This window comes from Somniosus microcephalus, chromosome 10, assembly GCF_052327205.1.
Source record: "Somniosus microcephalus isolate GS21.2 chromosome 10, FLI_Smic_1.0, whole genome shotgun sequence".
In the NCBI taxonomy this organism is placed as follows: Eukaryota; Metazoa; Chordata; class Chondrichthyes; order Squaliformes; family Somniosidae; genus Somniosus; species Somniosus microcephalus.
This window is the reverse complement of record NC_140996.1, coordinates 212,390,350-212,403,408: the sequence shown is the minus strand read 5'-3', so window position 1 is coordinate 212,403,408 and position 13,059 is coordinate 212,390,350. Positions and strand designations below refer to the sequence as shown.

Genomic DNA, 13,059 nt, shown 5'->3' with positions numbered 1-13,059 from the left:
AGCTGCCATCTTTAATGCTGCATGTTCCTGGAACTTGGTGAAAGATCACACTTTGAGACAAGCCTGGCGCAAATTGTGGCCTTCTGTAATGTTTGCTGAAGGTTCTTCTTCAGAGGAGGAATTTCATGGGTTCAATCTTCGTCCGAGGAGTACAGTAATGGAAATGGCTGACATGGTGAAAAATGTAGGCCCAGCAAACCCTCTACGTCACCTCAGTGAAGGTGATATAGAGCAGTGGGTTGATGCAGATAGAGAAGCTGCTGTTGTGCATATGCTAAGTGATGATGAAATAATGGAGAATGTTTTGAATCCAAAGAAAAGGAAAGTGAGATGGAAAGTGAAGAGGATGAGATTTCTAAAGAGAAGATGATTTCTTGGGCTAAAGCTGCAGAAGGATTTGCTTCATTCCTCAAATTTGCTGAAAGGCATCCTTGCTACTCTGTCCAAGAAGTTATGCAGCTCCATATTCTGCATTCCACCTTTCTACAAAGAAGGTAAGAGTCCACTAAGCAAGCAGACATCCGGGACATGTTTAGGAAAGCTTCCAAAAGAGTTGGAGCAGTGGAAGTGCCTGAAGAATCTGACTCTTTGGTATCCGGCACCAACGGGACTGCCGTGTTGCCGGTTGATCAAAAATTCCGGATGACGGAGAGGGTTATCTACCGAGGCTATTTTTAACAAAGAAAAATTAAAAAATCAATTAATGTGCAGTATACAGTAATTGGGTACTCACCTACAGAATGTTGTTAAATGGATGGTGGAAGATTCTTGATTGATTACAGTACTGCCAGTTGAGGGTAATCCATAACTCTAATTACTTAACAGTAAAACAAAACTTATAAACGACTGTACAGTGCTGTATAAAGTACTGTGGTTGACTGTACACTTATTCCGAGTCAGCTGGTTCATCGGGAATATCCATGCCAGCTGGGTCATCAGGATCATGCACTTCAACAGATTCTTCAGGCACTTCCACTGCTCCAACTCTTTTGGAAGCTTTCCTAAACATGTCCCGGATGTCTGCTTGCTTAGTGGACTCTTGCCTTCTTTGTAGAAAGGTGGAATGCAGAATATGGAGGTGCATAACTTCTTGGGCAGAGTAGCAAGGATGCCTTTCAGCAAATTTGAGGAATGAAGCAAATCCTTCTGCAGCTTTAGCCCAAGAAATCATCTCTTTAGAAATCTCATCCTCTTCACTTTCCATCTCACTTTCCTTTTCTTTCTTTGGATTCAAAACATTCTCCATTATTTCATCATCACTTAGCATATGCACAACTGCAACTTCTCTATCTGCATCAACCCACTACTCAATATCACTTTCACTGAGGTTACGTCGTATCTCGTGCCGTAACTTGAAGCACGTTAGCCATCCCTCGGAGAAAGCACACTTGTCAGTGAGCTCCATCTTTACATAGCAATCCTTCGCTTTCTCGATTAGCATGCGTCCGGAAATTGGAACACCCTCTGAACCACTCATAAAGCACGGTATCCAGCTCTTCCAGCTTAGGCTTACGAAGCGTACGCCGTTTCTCTACACTCTTAGATGTCTCCGAGCTTGAATAAAACTTGAGCAACTTATTCTTATGCGATTTGATGTCGTAGATTGTTGACGAACTGATTTTGAATTCATTCATAATGTTGATACGCTTCTCTTCCCTTTCTAGTCGTTGGCATATGTCGATTTTCTGTTTTAAAGTTAACGCCACTCTTCCTTTTGCATGGACCAACTTTTGGGATTTCCATAATGCAATGCAATGACTACCAGCAGCGTGGGAGACACACACTACCCCTGTAAAATGGCGGATCAGAAGAGACTACCGGCAGCGCGGGAGAGTCAGACTCCTGTTATTGAGGTGTTCTGACTTCCGACAGCGCCAAGAAGCCGAGTAGTGGCAGTTTGGAGAACTACCCCCACTGACTAACTCGGCCACCGCGGGAGACTCGGACTCGGCAACATTGCCGGTTATTGAGGTGTTGTTTTCGGAGCGAGAATTTTGCCGGTTAATAGAGAATTCCGGATATTTAGGTGTCGTTTAAACGAGAGTTTTCTGTATGTGGACAAAGACCAGACAAATTAAAAATTCATGGTTAACAGCAATGTTGCCCTCCCAATTGTTTTTTAGTGTGCGATCCCTTTAACTGGGTGCGTGGCCCATTCAAATTTTCGCACATGCGCAGTTTCTTCCCTGTAGAAGCCGGTGAGTGCCTGCGCGGGACCTCCAGACCGTGGCCGTGCAGCTTAGCGGGAACGTTGGTCAACAGGTCACAAAGTTGTGGATAGAATAAGAGAGGGAGGATCAAATTCCTTTGAATGCCACCGCTATGGTTGTTTGAGACTTGTTTCTGTGTGGGTGTGTGAATTGTCAATGGCACATGGGGTAAACAGGAATATGCTTATCACCTTAGAACTAAATGTAAGAACCCCTTGCTTTTTATCCTTTCTTTTATGCACTCTTAAGTTACTCAGCTGTTCTGTTCATCATCTTGGGTAAACCAGACATTTCCTGAGTCGTGTCAATAACATCTTTTATTGGCCGGTGGTACTGCACAGCTTGCGAAGTGAAGCAGTTTCAGCTCTGTCAGTGTAGATTGTGTAGTTTAATTCAAATGTGAAGTTGCCCAAAACTTACTTAGGAAGTTGTGTGAGATTCCCTCCAGAATGTGCTTCTGCTTTGCACCAGCTGGTGTATGACGACAGCCCGACATGAAGCAAAGTTTAACGATAGTCATCATCCATTTAAAGAGTATGGTGGCTGCGGTGCTTTGAATGAGCCTCACTTCCAAATATGTTCAAATTGAAACCTGTTTTAGCCACTGGCTTATCTTCTCCAGCATCAATCACCCTATGTAGCTAGTTAGACTATTGGTCGGCTGTGCTAGCCCTAACGTTCTATGTGCTTCAGAAGGGGCAATGGGCCTTTGATCACCTAAGCTGGTCCTGGTGCCTGATGCATTTTAATTTATTTAAGTGAAATGTACATGATGATGTTAAAAATATAAGGAAAGAAAGACTTGTATTTATATAGCACCTTTCACGATCTTGGAAAGCCCCAAAGCGCTTTACAGCAAATTACAGGAAACTCTCTTTACCGGCAGCTAAATAACCGGAAATCTCTCTTAACCGGCAAAATTCAGGAGTAGGTTCAGGTAACTTTTACTTCATATTAGTGGCCGTGTGACCGGGGTTCCTGGATCTGTGGCTGTGTAACCGGGGTTCCTGCACCTGTCGCCATGCAACAGGGACGCCTGGATCTGTGGCCATGTACGGGGCTCTCGTACCTTGGTAAGTATACCTCTCTGTAATCCGGACTTTTTGATCAACCGGCAGCACGCCGGTCCCGTCGATGCCGGATAAAAAAGAGTTTCCTGTTAAGTACTTTTGAAGTGTAGTTACTGTTGTGATATAGGAAACACGGCAGCCAATGTGCGCACAGCAAGGTCCCACAAACCAGTATAGTGACCAGATAATCTGTTTTTGGGTGTTGGTTGAGGGATAAATATTGGCCAGGACACCAGGATAACTCCCCTGCTCCTCTTTGAAATAGTGCCGTGTGATTTTTTACGTCCACCTGAGAGGGCAGTTGGGTCCTCTGTTTAACGTCTCATCCGAAAGATGACACTTCTGACAGAGCAGCACCCCTTCAGTACTGCACTGGAGTGTTCGCTTAGATTTTATGCACCAGTCTCTGGAGTGGGGGTAGCATGTTTTATATATTAGGACGGAATGAAGGAAGCTTTTCGTTGCAACTGGCCATTGCTATACCTGATCTGGTTTGAATCTAACGTTGGTAATAAAGTTCTATTTCCCCCTATAACTGGCCTCCCTGCTGCACAGCCGTCGCAACTGCATAGCTCCAGTGAGGCTAATGGAGCTGTGCACTTGAGAGAGCTCGCCGACAACTTTGAAGATCAAGATCAAGACCAAGATGTATGTAATCTGTGATTCTCCTAGGACTATTAACTAACAGCATTTCTTGGCTGCAAGATGAGATATTTTCTTTATCGAAAACCCTGTGTACCTGCAATAACTCGCTTAATCTTTTGGTTATGGCTACCTGGTGTCAAAGTGGAGCTTTTGTGGCAAACTGTCAAGAGATGGCCATTGATTTTTGGTTTACCCCGCAAAAGGAAGATGGACAAGCCATGCAGTGCTGATGAATAAAACAAAAAGTGACCCTTTTTTAATAGTGTATATTTTGTGCATTTGGTAATTTGAGCTGTGGCGTGCAGTATTTCAGCAGTGATTTAGCAAAAGCCTTTATATATGCAAGCATGCATGCGCAGACTCCATTTTCCCTTGAAAGAGAGTGATGCGGGGCATACAGTATAACTAAGGTCGGCCAGCCATATGTCAATCTTAGCAGGGTACCAAACTGGAACATGTGCAACAGCATCCTTATTTTGTCCAGCGAAGTTTGGGGTAGATTTTTCAAATATGTGTGCTGTTTACCCCAGACTCATTAGAAATGGGTGCAACGCTTACCCGAAATGAAATGTCCGCTTACATTATAATTATATACATAGCTCCAGATGCAGAGTTGAATGTGTGTGGGAAACATACTAGTGGCAGAAGTGGAGAATTGTGTGTAGGTGAAATTTAAAAGGTTGTGATCGATTTAAAGGAAGTCAGAATGGGGGTGGCAAAAATCCTTGTGAGTTTAGGAAAAGCTCAGTATGCATTTTGACTCTTGGTAGCCTTTACAAAGGTGGTGGGGAGGGGAGAGGGAGAAAGGAATGGGCCACAATCAACGGATCAGATCAAAGCTCTGCAGTTTTGCCACATCCAGTCATGAATGGTGGTGGACCATTAAACAACTAATGGGGGGAGGAGGCGGCTCCATGAATATCCCCATTCTCAATGATGGTGGAGCCCAGCACGTGAGTGCAAAAGACAAGGCTGAAGCGTTTGCAGCCATCTTCAGCCAGAAGTGCCGAGTGGATGATCCATATCGGCCTCTTCCTGAGGTCCCCACCATCACAGAGGTCAGTCTTCAGCCAATTCGATTCACTGCACGAGATATCAAGAAACGGCTGAGCACACTGGATACAGCAAAGGCTATGGGCCCCGACAACACCCTGGCTGTCGTGCTGAAGACTTGTGCTCCAGAACTAGCTGCGCCTCTAGTCGAGCTGTTGCAGTACAGCTACAACACTGGCATCTATCCGACAATACGGAAAACCGCCCAGGTATGTCCTATCCACAAAAAGCAGGACAAATCCTTTCCGGCAAATTACCGCCGCATCAGTCTACTCTCAATCATCAGCAAAGTGATGGAAGGTGTCATCGACACTTACTTACCAATAACCTGTTCACTGATGCCCGGTTTGGGTTCTGCCAAGGCCACTCGGCTCCCGACCTCATTACAGCCTTGGTCCAAACATGGACAAAGGAACTGAATTCCAGAGGTGAGGCAAGAGTGACTGCCCTTGACATCAAGGCAGCATTTGACCGAGTATGGCATCCAGGATCCCTAGTAAAACTGAAGTCAGTGGGAATCGTGGGAAGGAAACTCTCCACTGGCTGGAGTCATACCTAGCATAAAGGAAGATGGTTGTGGTGGTTGAAGGTCAATCATCACAACCCCAGGACATCGCTGCAGGAGTTCCTCAGGGCAGTGTCCTAGGCCCAACCATCTTCAGCTGCTTCATCAATGACCTCCCCATCAACATAAGGTCAGAAATGGGGATGCTCGCTGATGATTGCACAGTGTTCAGTGCCATTCACAACTCCTCAGATAATTAAGCAGTCCATGCCCGCATGCAACAAGACCCAGACAACGTTCAGGCTTGGGCTGATAAGTGGCAGGTAACATTCGTGCCACACAAGTGCCAGGCACTGACTATCCCAAATAAGCAAGAGTCCAACCGCCTCCCCTTGACATTCAATGGCATTACCAGTGCAGAATCCCCTACCATCAACATCCTGGGGGTCACCATTAACCAGAAACTTAACTGGACCAGCCACATAAATACTGTGGCAACAAGAGCAGGTCAGAAGCTAGATATTCTGTGACAAGTGTCTCACCTCCTGACTTCCCAAAGCCTTTGCACCATCAACAAGGCACAAGTAAGGAGTGTGATGGAATACTCTCCACTTGCCTGGATGAGTGCAGCTCCAACAACACTCAAGAAGCTCGACACCATCCAGGACAAAGCAGCCCGCTTGATTGGCACCCCATCCACCACCTTAAACATTCACTCCCTCCACCACCGGCGTACCGTGGCTGCAGTGTGTACCATTGACGAGATGCACTGCAGCAACTCGCCAAGGCTTCTTTGGCAGCATCTCCCAAACCCGCGACCTCTTCCACCTAGAAGGACAAGGGCAGCAGGCGCATGGGAACACCACCAGCTCCAAGTCACGCACCATCCTGACTTGAAAGTATATCGGTGTTCCTTCATCGTCGCTGGGTCAAAATCCTGGAATTCCCTCCCTAACAGCACTGTGGGAGTACCTTCACCACACGGACTGCAGCGGTTCAAGAAGGCAGCTCACCACCACCTTCCCGAGGGCAAATAGGGACGGGCAATAAATGCTGGCCTCGCCAGCGACGCCCACATCCCACGAACGAATTAAAAAAAAAAAAGCATTGAAATGAATGGGAAAGAAATCCAGTGTGCGGGTACCAGTACGCCAGCAAACGATAGAGCAGTCCGGCACTTGACCCCTTGTTTGATGACTGCTGAAGTCGTGCTGTATGAGCTGGTTGTGAGGAAGGTGGCCCTGTTTACCACACTATTGCACCAGCCCCAGTGATCACCATTGCAGCATGCTTCGACTAAGGTGGAGGCACGTTTGAGGCCTCCGCTAACTCGTTATGTCACTGGCCGAGCCATCCCTATGCTTATATTAGCTGCATGTGTTCTTGCAGCAAATGGCACAACTCTGCATCCAACTCTCTGCTGACCTGGACCCTGTGGGTACAATGCTCCATGATTATTGCCAAGTATGATATGCTGGCTGTTGATCACCCTGGCATGCTGTTTTTCACATGCAGTATCGCTTAGATGTAGTGTGATTGGGATGCATCGGAAGAATCAAACACTATTATGGTTAGACTTTCACACATTAATTTAGAAGATAGGAGTAGGCCATTCGGCCCCTCGAGCCTGCTCCGCCATTCAATGCGATCATGGCTGATCAATTTGTGCTGTTGGTTCTACTGCCACAGCCTCCCTTGGAAATGGGAGTCTGCATTCACCGATCCTCTACTAAAGTAAGGTATGTGCACCTTGCTCTGTATATGTGGTTTTGGGCAGGTGGGTACTCACCTGCCAAGCATCCCTCTTCGTTGGAGAGCCCATTGGTGGCATTGTTGCTGGTGGTGAAAAAAGGCGTTTGAACAAATAATAAAAGCTAATTAGAATCTCGCTAGCTGAAAAAAAGAAAAGCAATTTGGAAATGGTTTATACTGAAACTTCTAATTATGCCCTTTACTTAACCTTGCATACAAAGCCGATCCCCTCACAACCCTGGATACTCATTATTCATGTGCGTAAATATTGGGTATGCAGGATGCTTGCTCAATGACGATCCTGCTTGTTTCAGGCAGACCTATTTACTGATCGCTGTTGGTTGGGTTATTGCAATTGGGGAAATTGTGTCTTGTTCGCTCACATAGTTTAATTGCAGTGGCCTGCAAATAAAGATGATGTAAAACTATTACAGTACTTCCCCCTTTAGAGTAGCATGTCCAGAAGCAGTAGATTTGCAAAGGAAAAGGTTCCTTGTGAAAATCTGGTGGTTTTTGCCTCTAGCCTGTAACAAACCCAAACTTCTCCAACTTTGTTTTTTTTAAGCATTTATGTTGATGTATTGGTTCTCCTGTTGCTGTTTTCCATTTCATGGGTTTGAGCTTTTTAAAACAGAAAATATAATTGGAATCCTCTTTAGTAATAAAAAAAAAGCTTTATCATGTTTTGGGAGTTTTGATTTTTTTTCTCCATGCAAAGGAGTTTGGAATTATGTTTGTATTGTAAAGCAAAGTGAATTTTCGCTTTTTTTTAATAACCACTGGTTGCAGACAATGAAGATGTGTATCAAAGCCATACAGGCCAGTTTGTGGACTGTCCCAGCTCACAAATCTATTCCAAACCGAAATAATAAAGTTCAGTTACCAACAGCTGCTGTCCGAAAAATTGGGGACCTTGGTTATGATCTGAAATTGTTGAACTCAATGTTTAGTCCGGAAGGCTGTGAAGTGCGAAAGATGAGGTGCTGTTCCTCGAGCTTATGTTGAGCTTCATTGGAAATGTGCAGGATGGCGAGGGCAGAGATGTCGGAGTGGGAGTGGGGCAGAGAATTAAAATGACAGGCGACCGGAAGCTCGGGGTCACGCTTGCGGACTGAACAGAGGTGTTCCACAAAGTGATCACCCAATCTGCGTTTGGTCTCCCGAATGTAGAGGAGACAGCGAATACAGTATACTAAATTGAAAGAAGTACAAGTTAAATCACTGTTTCACCTGGAAGGAGTGTTTGGGACCCTGGATGGTGGGACGGGAGGATGTAAAAGGGCAGGGCTTGCATGGGAAGGTGTCGTGGGAAGGGGAGTGGGTGATTGAGGAGTGGATCAAGATGTCGTGGAGGGAACAGTCTCTTCAGAATAACAGAAAATGCTGGAATAACTCAGCAGGCCAGGCAACATCCATGGAGAGAAAATAGAGTCAACGTTTCGAGTCAAACCCTTTGTTAAGACTGGAAAGGCACAGGAAATGAAATAGATTGAGAGGCCGGGCTGGGAGAGAACAAAAGAGAAGTGAAGAGACATTAAGAGGTATTCAAAACGAGACGAGATGGTGATAGGACTAGTGGAGACAAAAGACGGCTCTAGATTAGGTGTGAAATGTGCTGGCAGAATGGGAGACAGCTGCCATGTGGGAGAGAGAAAAAAAAGAAAGGGGGGTGGAAGGGCCAAAACAAAAGGTGTGGATAAAAAAGCAAAAATGTAATGGGGGCCGAGGTTATGATCTGAAATTATTTTTCTATCGTACTAGTCTCTTCAGAATGTTGGATGGGGAGAGGAAGATATGTTTGGTGGTGGAATCATGGTGGAGGATGATCCTTTGAATGTGGAGAATGGTGGCTTGGAAGGTGAGGACAATGGGAACCCTATTGTGGTTCTGGGAGGGAGTGGAAGAGGTGAGAGCGAGAAATGGAACGGACATGGTCGAGGGCCCTGTCAACCATGGTGGAGGGGAATCCTCTGTTGAGGAAACGGGAAGATATATTGGAAGGTAGCGTAGTCAGAACAGATGCGACTGAGAGAGAAACTGGGAGAATGGAATAGAGTCCTTGCAGAAAGAGGGGTGGAAGTGTAGTCAAGGTAGCTGTGGGAGTCAGTGGGCTTATGCTGGATATTGGTCGATAGCCTATTCCCAGAAATGGAGCTAGAGAAGTCAGGGAAGGGAGGAGTTGGAGATGGACCGTGTGAAGGCAGGGGTAGTGTGGAAATCAGAAATAAAGTTGATTTGAAATTTTCCAGTTTGGGGCGAGAGCAGGAAACGGTGCTGATAGTCATCATTGTACCGGAAAAAGAGGTGAGGGTGGGGGGGGGACCCAAGTCGGACTGGAACAAAAAATGTTCCTCATATCCCATGAAAAGGCAGGCATAGCTCGGACCCATATGGGTTCCCATAGCAACACCTTTTCTTTGGAGGAAGTGAGTGGAGTCAAAGGAGAAGTTGTTCAATGTGAGAACAATTTCAACCAGGCGGAGGAGGGGGTGGTGGATGGGGATTGGCTGGGCCTCCGTTCAAGGAAGAAGCGGATGGCCCACAGGACGTCATGGTGGGGGATAGATTGTGAAATAGATCATAGCTAAGCTTTATCTTCTCTCGACATCTACCCAGGGTTTTCTGGATCACTATCACGATTCTACTATTCGCATTTACACCTCTAGCCACATCTTTTGTTTCTTTACTTGTCCCATTACCACCCCCCTTTGCACCATCATCCCTTTTGTCATTTAATCTCTCCTGCCTTCCACCCTATCACAGACCTTCCCTTTTGTTCTTTCCTCCCCTCCCCCCTTTCCCTGCCTCTGTGCACTTGCTTAAAACTTGTTACATCTCTAACTTTTTCCAGTTCTAATGAAAGGTCATCGACCTGAAACGTTAACTCTGTTTCACTCTCCACAGATGCTGCCTGACCTGCTGAGTATTTCCAGCATTGCTGTTTTTATTTCAGATTTTCAGCATCCGCAGTATTTTGATTTTGCACACATTTGATAAGATTCTGCTGCCCAGGATCTTAATGCATACCTGGTTTCGCATTATTTAAAATGCATTTAGAAGATAATTCAAACCAAATTGTAATGTGATTTTTTTAATTTTGAAAATTGTGAAAATCAATTTCTCAGTGGCCCATTAGTAGCACTGTCGCCTCCTGTCATGGTTAAAGGCCGTCTCCAGGACTTGAGCACATAATACAGATTGACACTTCATTGCAGTACTGAGGGAGTGCTGTATTGTTGGAGATGATGGGCTGGATTTTCATTCAGAAGTCGGGAAGGAGGCGAGACTACAACTTTCAGCGGGCTCAGCAGGCCAATTAAGGGCCAACCGGCAACAGGTGACGTCACAGACTGAAATTTCATCTGTCAAGACGTGTTGACAGATGAAATATCCGTGTTTCACAGCTGTTTGAAGCTGTCAAACACTGACAGTCTTACTTCTAACCTGAGTCCTTCTACGCAGACTCAGTTAGAAATCTCACCGGCACTGAAAGCTGCAGGCTGTCACTTTTGACATCGCAGCCATTCTGCTTTCTGTGCCGGCTGAATGATGGACTCCCGAAACCTAGAGGAAGGAAGGCTGTAAAGGTAAGTACAGGTAATTTAAACTTCTTTACACACTTTAGACACACCAAACACACTTACCTTTGCACTCATGCACCCATCACTCACCTGAACACCGACATCTCGACCCCTCCAAGTCCTTCAACCCGACGGCCCGCCTGCTCTAACCTGGCGTGGTTTGGAGCCGTTGGGAATCCCTCACGACACCCTTCAAAATAGGGAATAGGCTAAAAACTGCCTGTTAACTACCTGTTAACAGGCAGTTAATTGGCACTAATCCCTTCCCGCCTCGGGTCGGCGGGTCCCAGTGCGGGGCAGGTACCCGTCTCCTTTTGAAACTTACATGGAGGCGGGTTTTGGGCGGGATGGTGTCGGGACCCCCGAATTCGGGATTTTAGTGCCCCGCACGCCTAAAAGCCCGCCTCACGGCACACTGAAAATCAACCCCAATGTCTTTCAGCTGAAATGTTAAGCTAAGGCTCCTTAGGTGGATGTGAAAGATCCCATGGCACTATTTGAAGAACAGAGAGGAGTTCTCCCAGTGTTCAGGCCAACATCCCTTGCCCTTTACCATCCAAACTGATTAACAGGTCATTTATCTTGTTTATTGTTTGTGGGATCTTGCTGTGCGAAAATTGGCTGCCATGTTGCCTACAAAAACAACGGCAATTAGACTTGAAAAGTAATTAATTGGCTGTGCAGTGCTATATAAAGCATTATATAAATTTCGCACCTTTTTTTTTCTTACAGCGTGCTGCTTAATATGTTGGTGAGTTATTCAGGCTAAAAAGATTTTTGGTTTAGTTCTCAATCTAATAAGCTGTCCTCAACCTGGACAGCATCAGGGGAGCTACAATTGGTCTTAATGCCCTTGGAATGGGGAGGAAATCAACTATGGTTCTCCCTGATGATTGCTGTCCAGTGACCAGATTGGACATGGCTGTGATCCTCCCTCAGGCAAAAATAATTTGTTGACACTCCTTGTCAAACTCAGTGAAAAGTAGCTACTTGGCTAAATTACCAGATGGCTAGTTGCACTCCTGAAACTATACCACAAATTTGAGACAGTATTTTCTACTACTGAACGTGCTAACTTCAGTACCTCACCTTAAATTACCATTCTTCATGTGTGAGCCTAGACGGTGAGTGTCAACAGGCCATTCAGTTGTGAAATAGAAACATAGAAGATAGGAGCAGGAGTAGGCCATTCGGCCCCTCGAGCCTGTTCTGCCATTTAATGAGATCATGGCTGATCATCCAAATTCAGTACCCTGTCCCTGCTTTCTCCCCGTAGCCCTTGATCCCTTTAACCTGAAGAAATATATCCAACTCCTTCTTGAATATATTTAATGAATTGGCCTCAACTGCCTTCTGTGGTAGAGAATTCCACAGGTTCACCACTCTGGGTGAAGAAATTCCTCCTCATCTCTGTCCTAAATGGCTTACCCCTTATCCTTAGACTGTGACCCCTGGTTCTGGACTCCCCCGCCATCGGGAACATCCTTCCTGCATCTAGTCTGTCTAGTCCTGTTAGAATTTTATAAGTTTCAATGATCATAGTTAAGCTTTATCTTCTCTCTCGACATCCATAAAGTGTTTGCTGGATCGCTATCACGATTGCATCATACTGTGCTCTTCCCCAGCCCAGGGACTTTTGAGGCCATTTGTAGCACCTCAAATGCTGTCTTGGCTGAGAGCTAGTTAACAGAGCCCAGTAATTGAACCTGTGAGCTCTGTGTTGAAGAATTCTATGAATCTTACAGTTGTCTCTGTTCTTTTAGTTTTTTGAGGACATCGATCTTATTTTAAAGACATCGGAATACATGGTGGTCAACGTCACCTTTAAGCTGTGCGGTTGCTTGAGATCCCATGCAGCTGGTGAGCCGGCTTCCCATTACAAAAAAACGTGCATATGCGGAAGTTTGATGGGGCTGCGTTTCCCCCAAAAAACTTAGGGGCAACATTGGTGGTGGTCCATCTGGTCCGTCTCAGACCTGTTTGAAAGACACAAATTTCAGCTAACTGATTATGCAAATTTGTTGCACTGATGTCCTTGTCTATTGAAAATATGGATTACACATTTGGTGTCTAGATTAATGATTCAGTATTTTAAGATGCTGATTTTGGTACTGAGGAGGCTGACTAAACATGCTCTCATTGTTGAATCAGTAAACTTGTATCATCTGAGGGGAACAAAGAGAATGCAGACTCTTCTCTCCTTTCTGAGCCCATGTTGGACCCCTCTCTAATCCATTTAATGT

At 45.5% G+C, this 13,059-nt stretch overlaps 1 protein-coding gene across 3 annotated transcripts in view; it reads left to right on the top strand.

Annotated features, from left to right (window-relative positions):
• The window catches only part of cyfip1 (cytoplasmic FMR1 interacting protein 1), a 195,323-nt gene that overhangs the window by 20,734 nt on the left and 161,530 nt on the right, over window positions 1-13,059 (top strand). Inside the window, exon 1 of one of the 3 annotated variants that reach the window (XM_085999565.1) lies at window positions 12,606-12,676. The exons of the other annotated variants lie outside the window; for them this stretch is intronic. The gene's annotated coding sequence lies outside the window, so the exon portion shown is untranslated. Of the gene's footprint in view, window positions 1-12,605; window positions 12,677-13,059 lie in introns of those variants that run through there. 3 annotated transcript variants of the gene reach the window in all.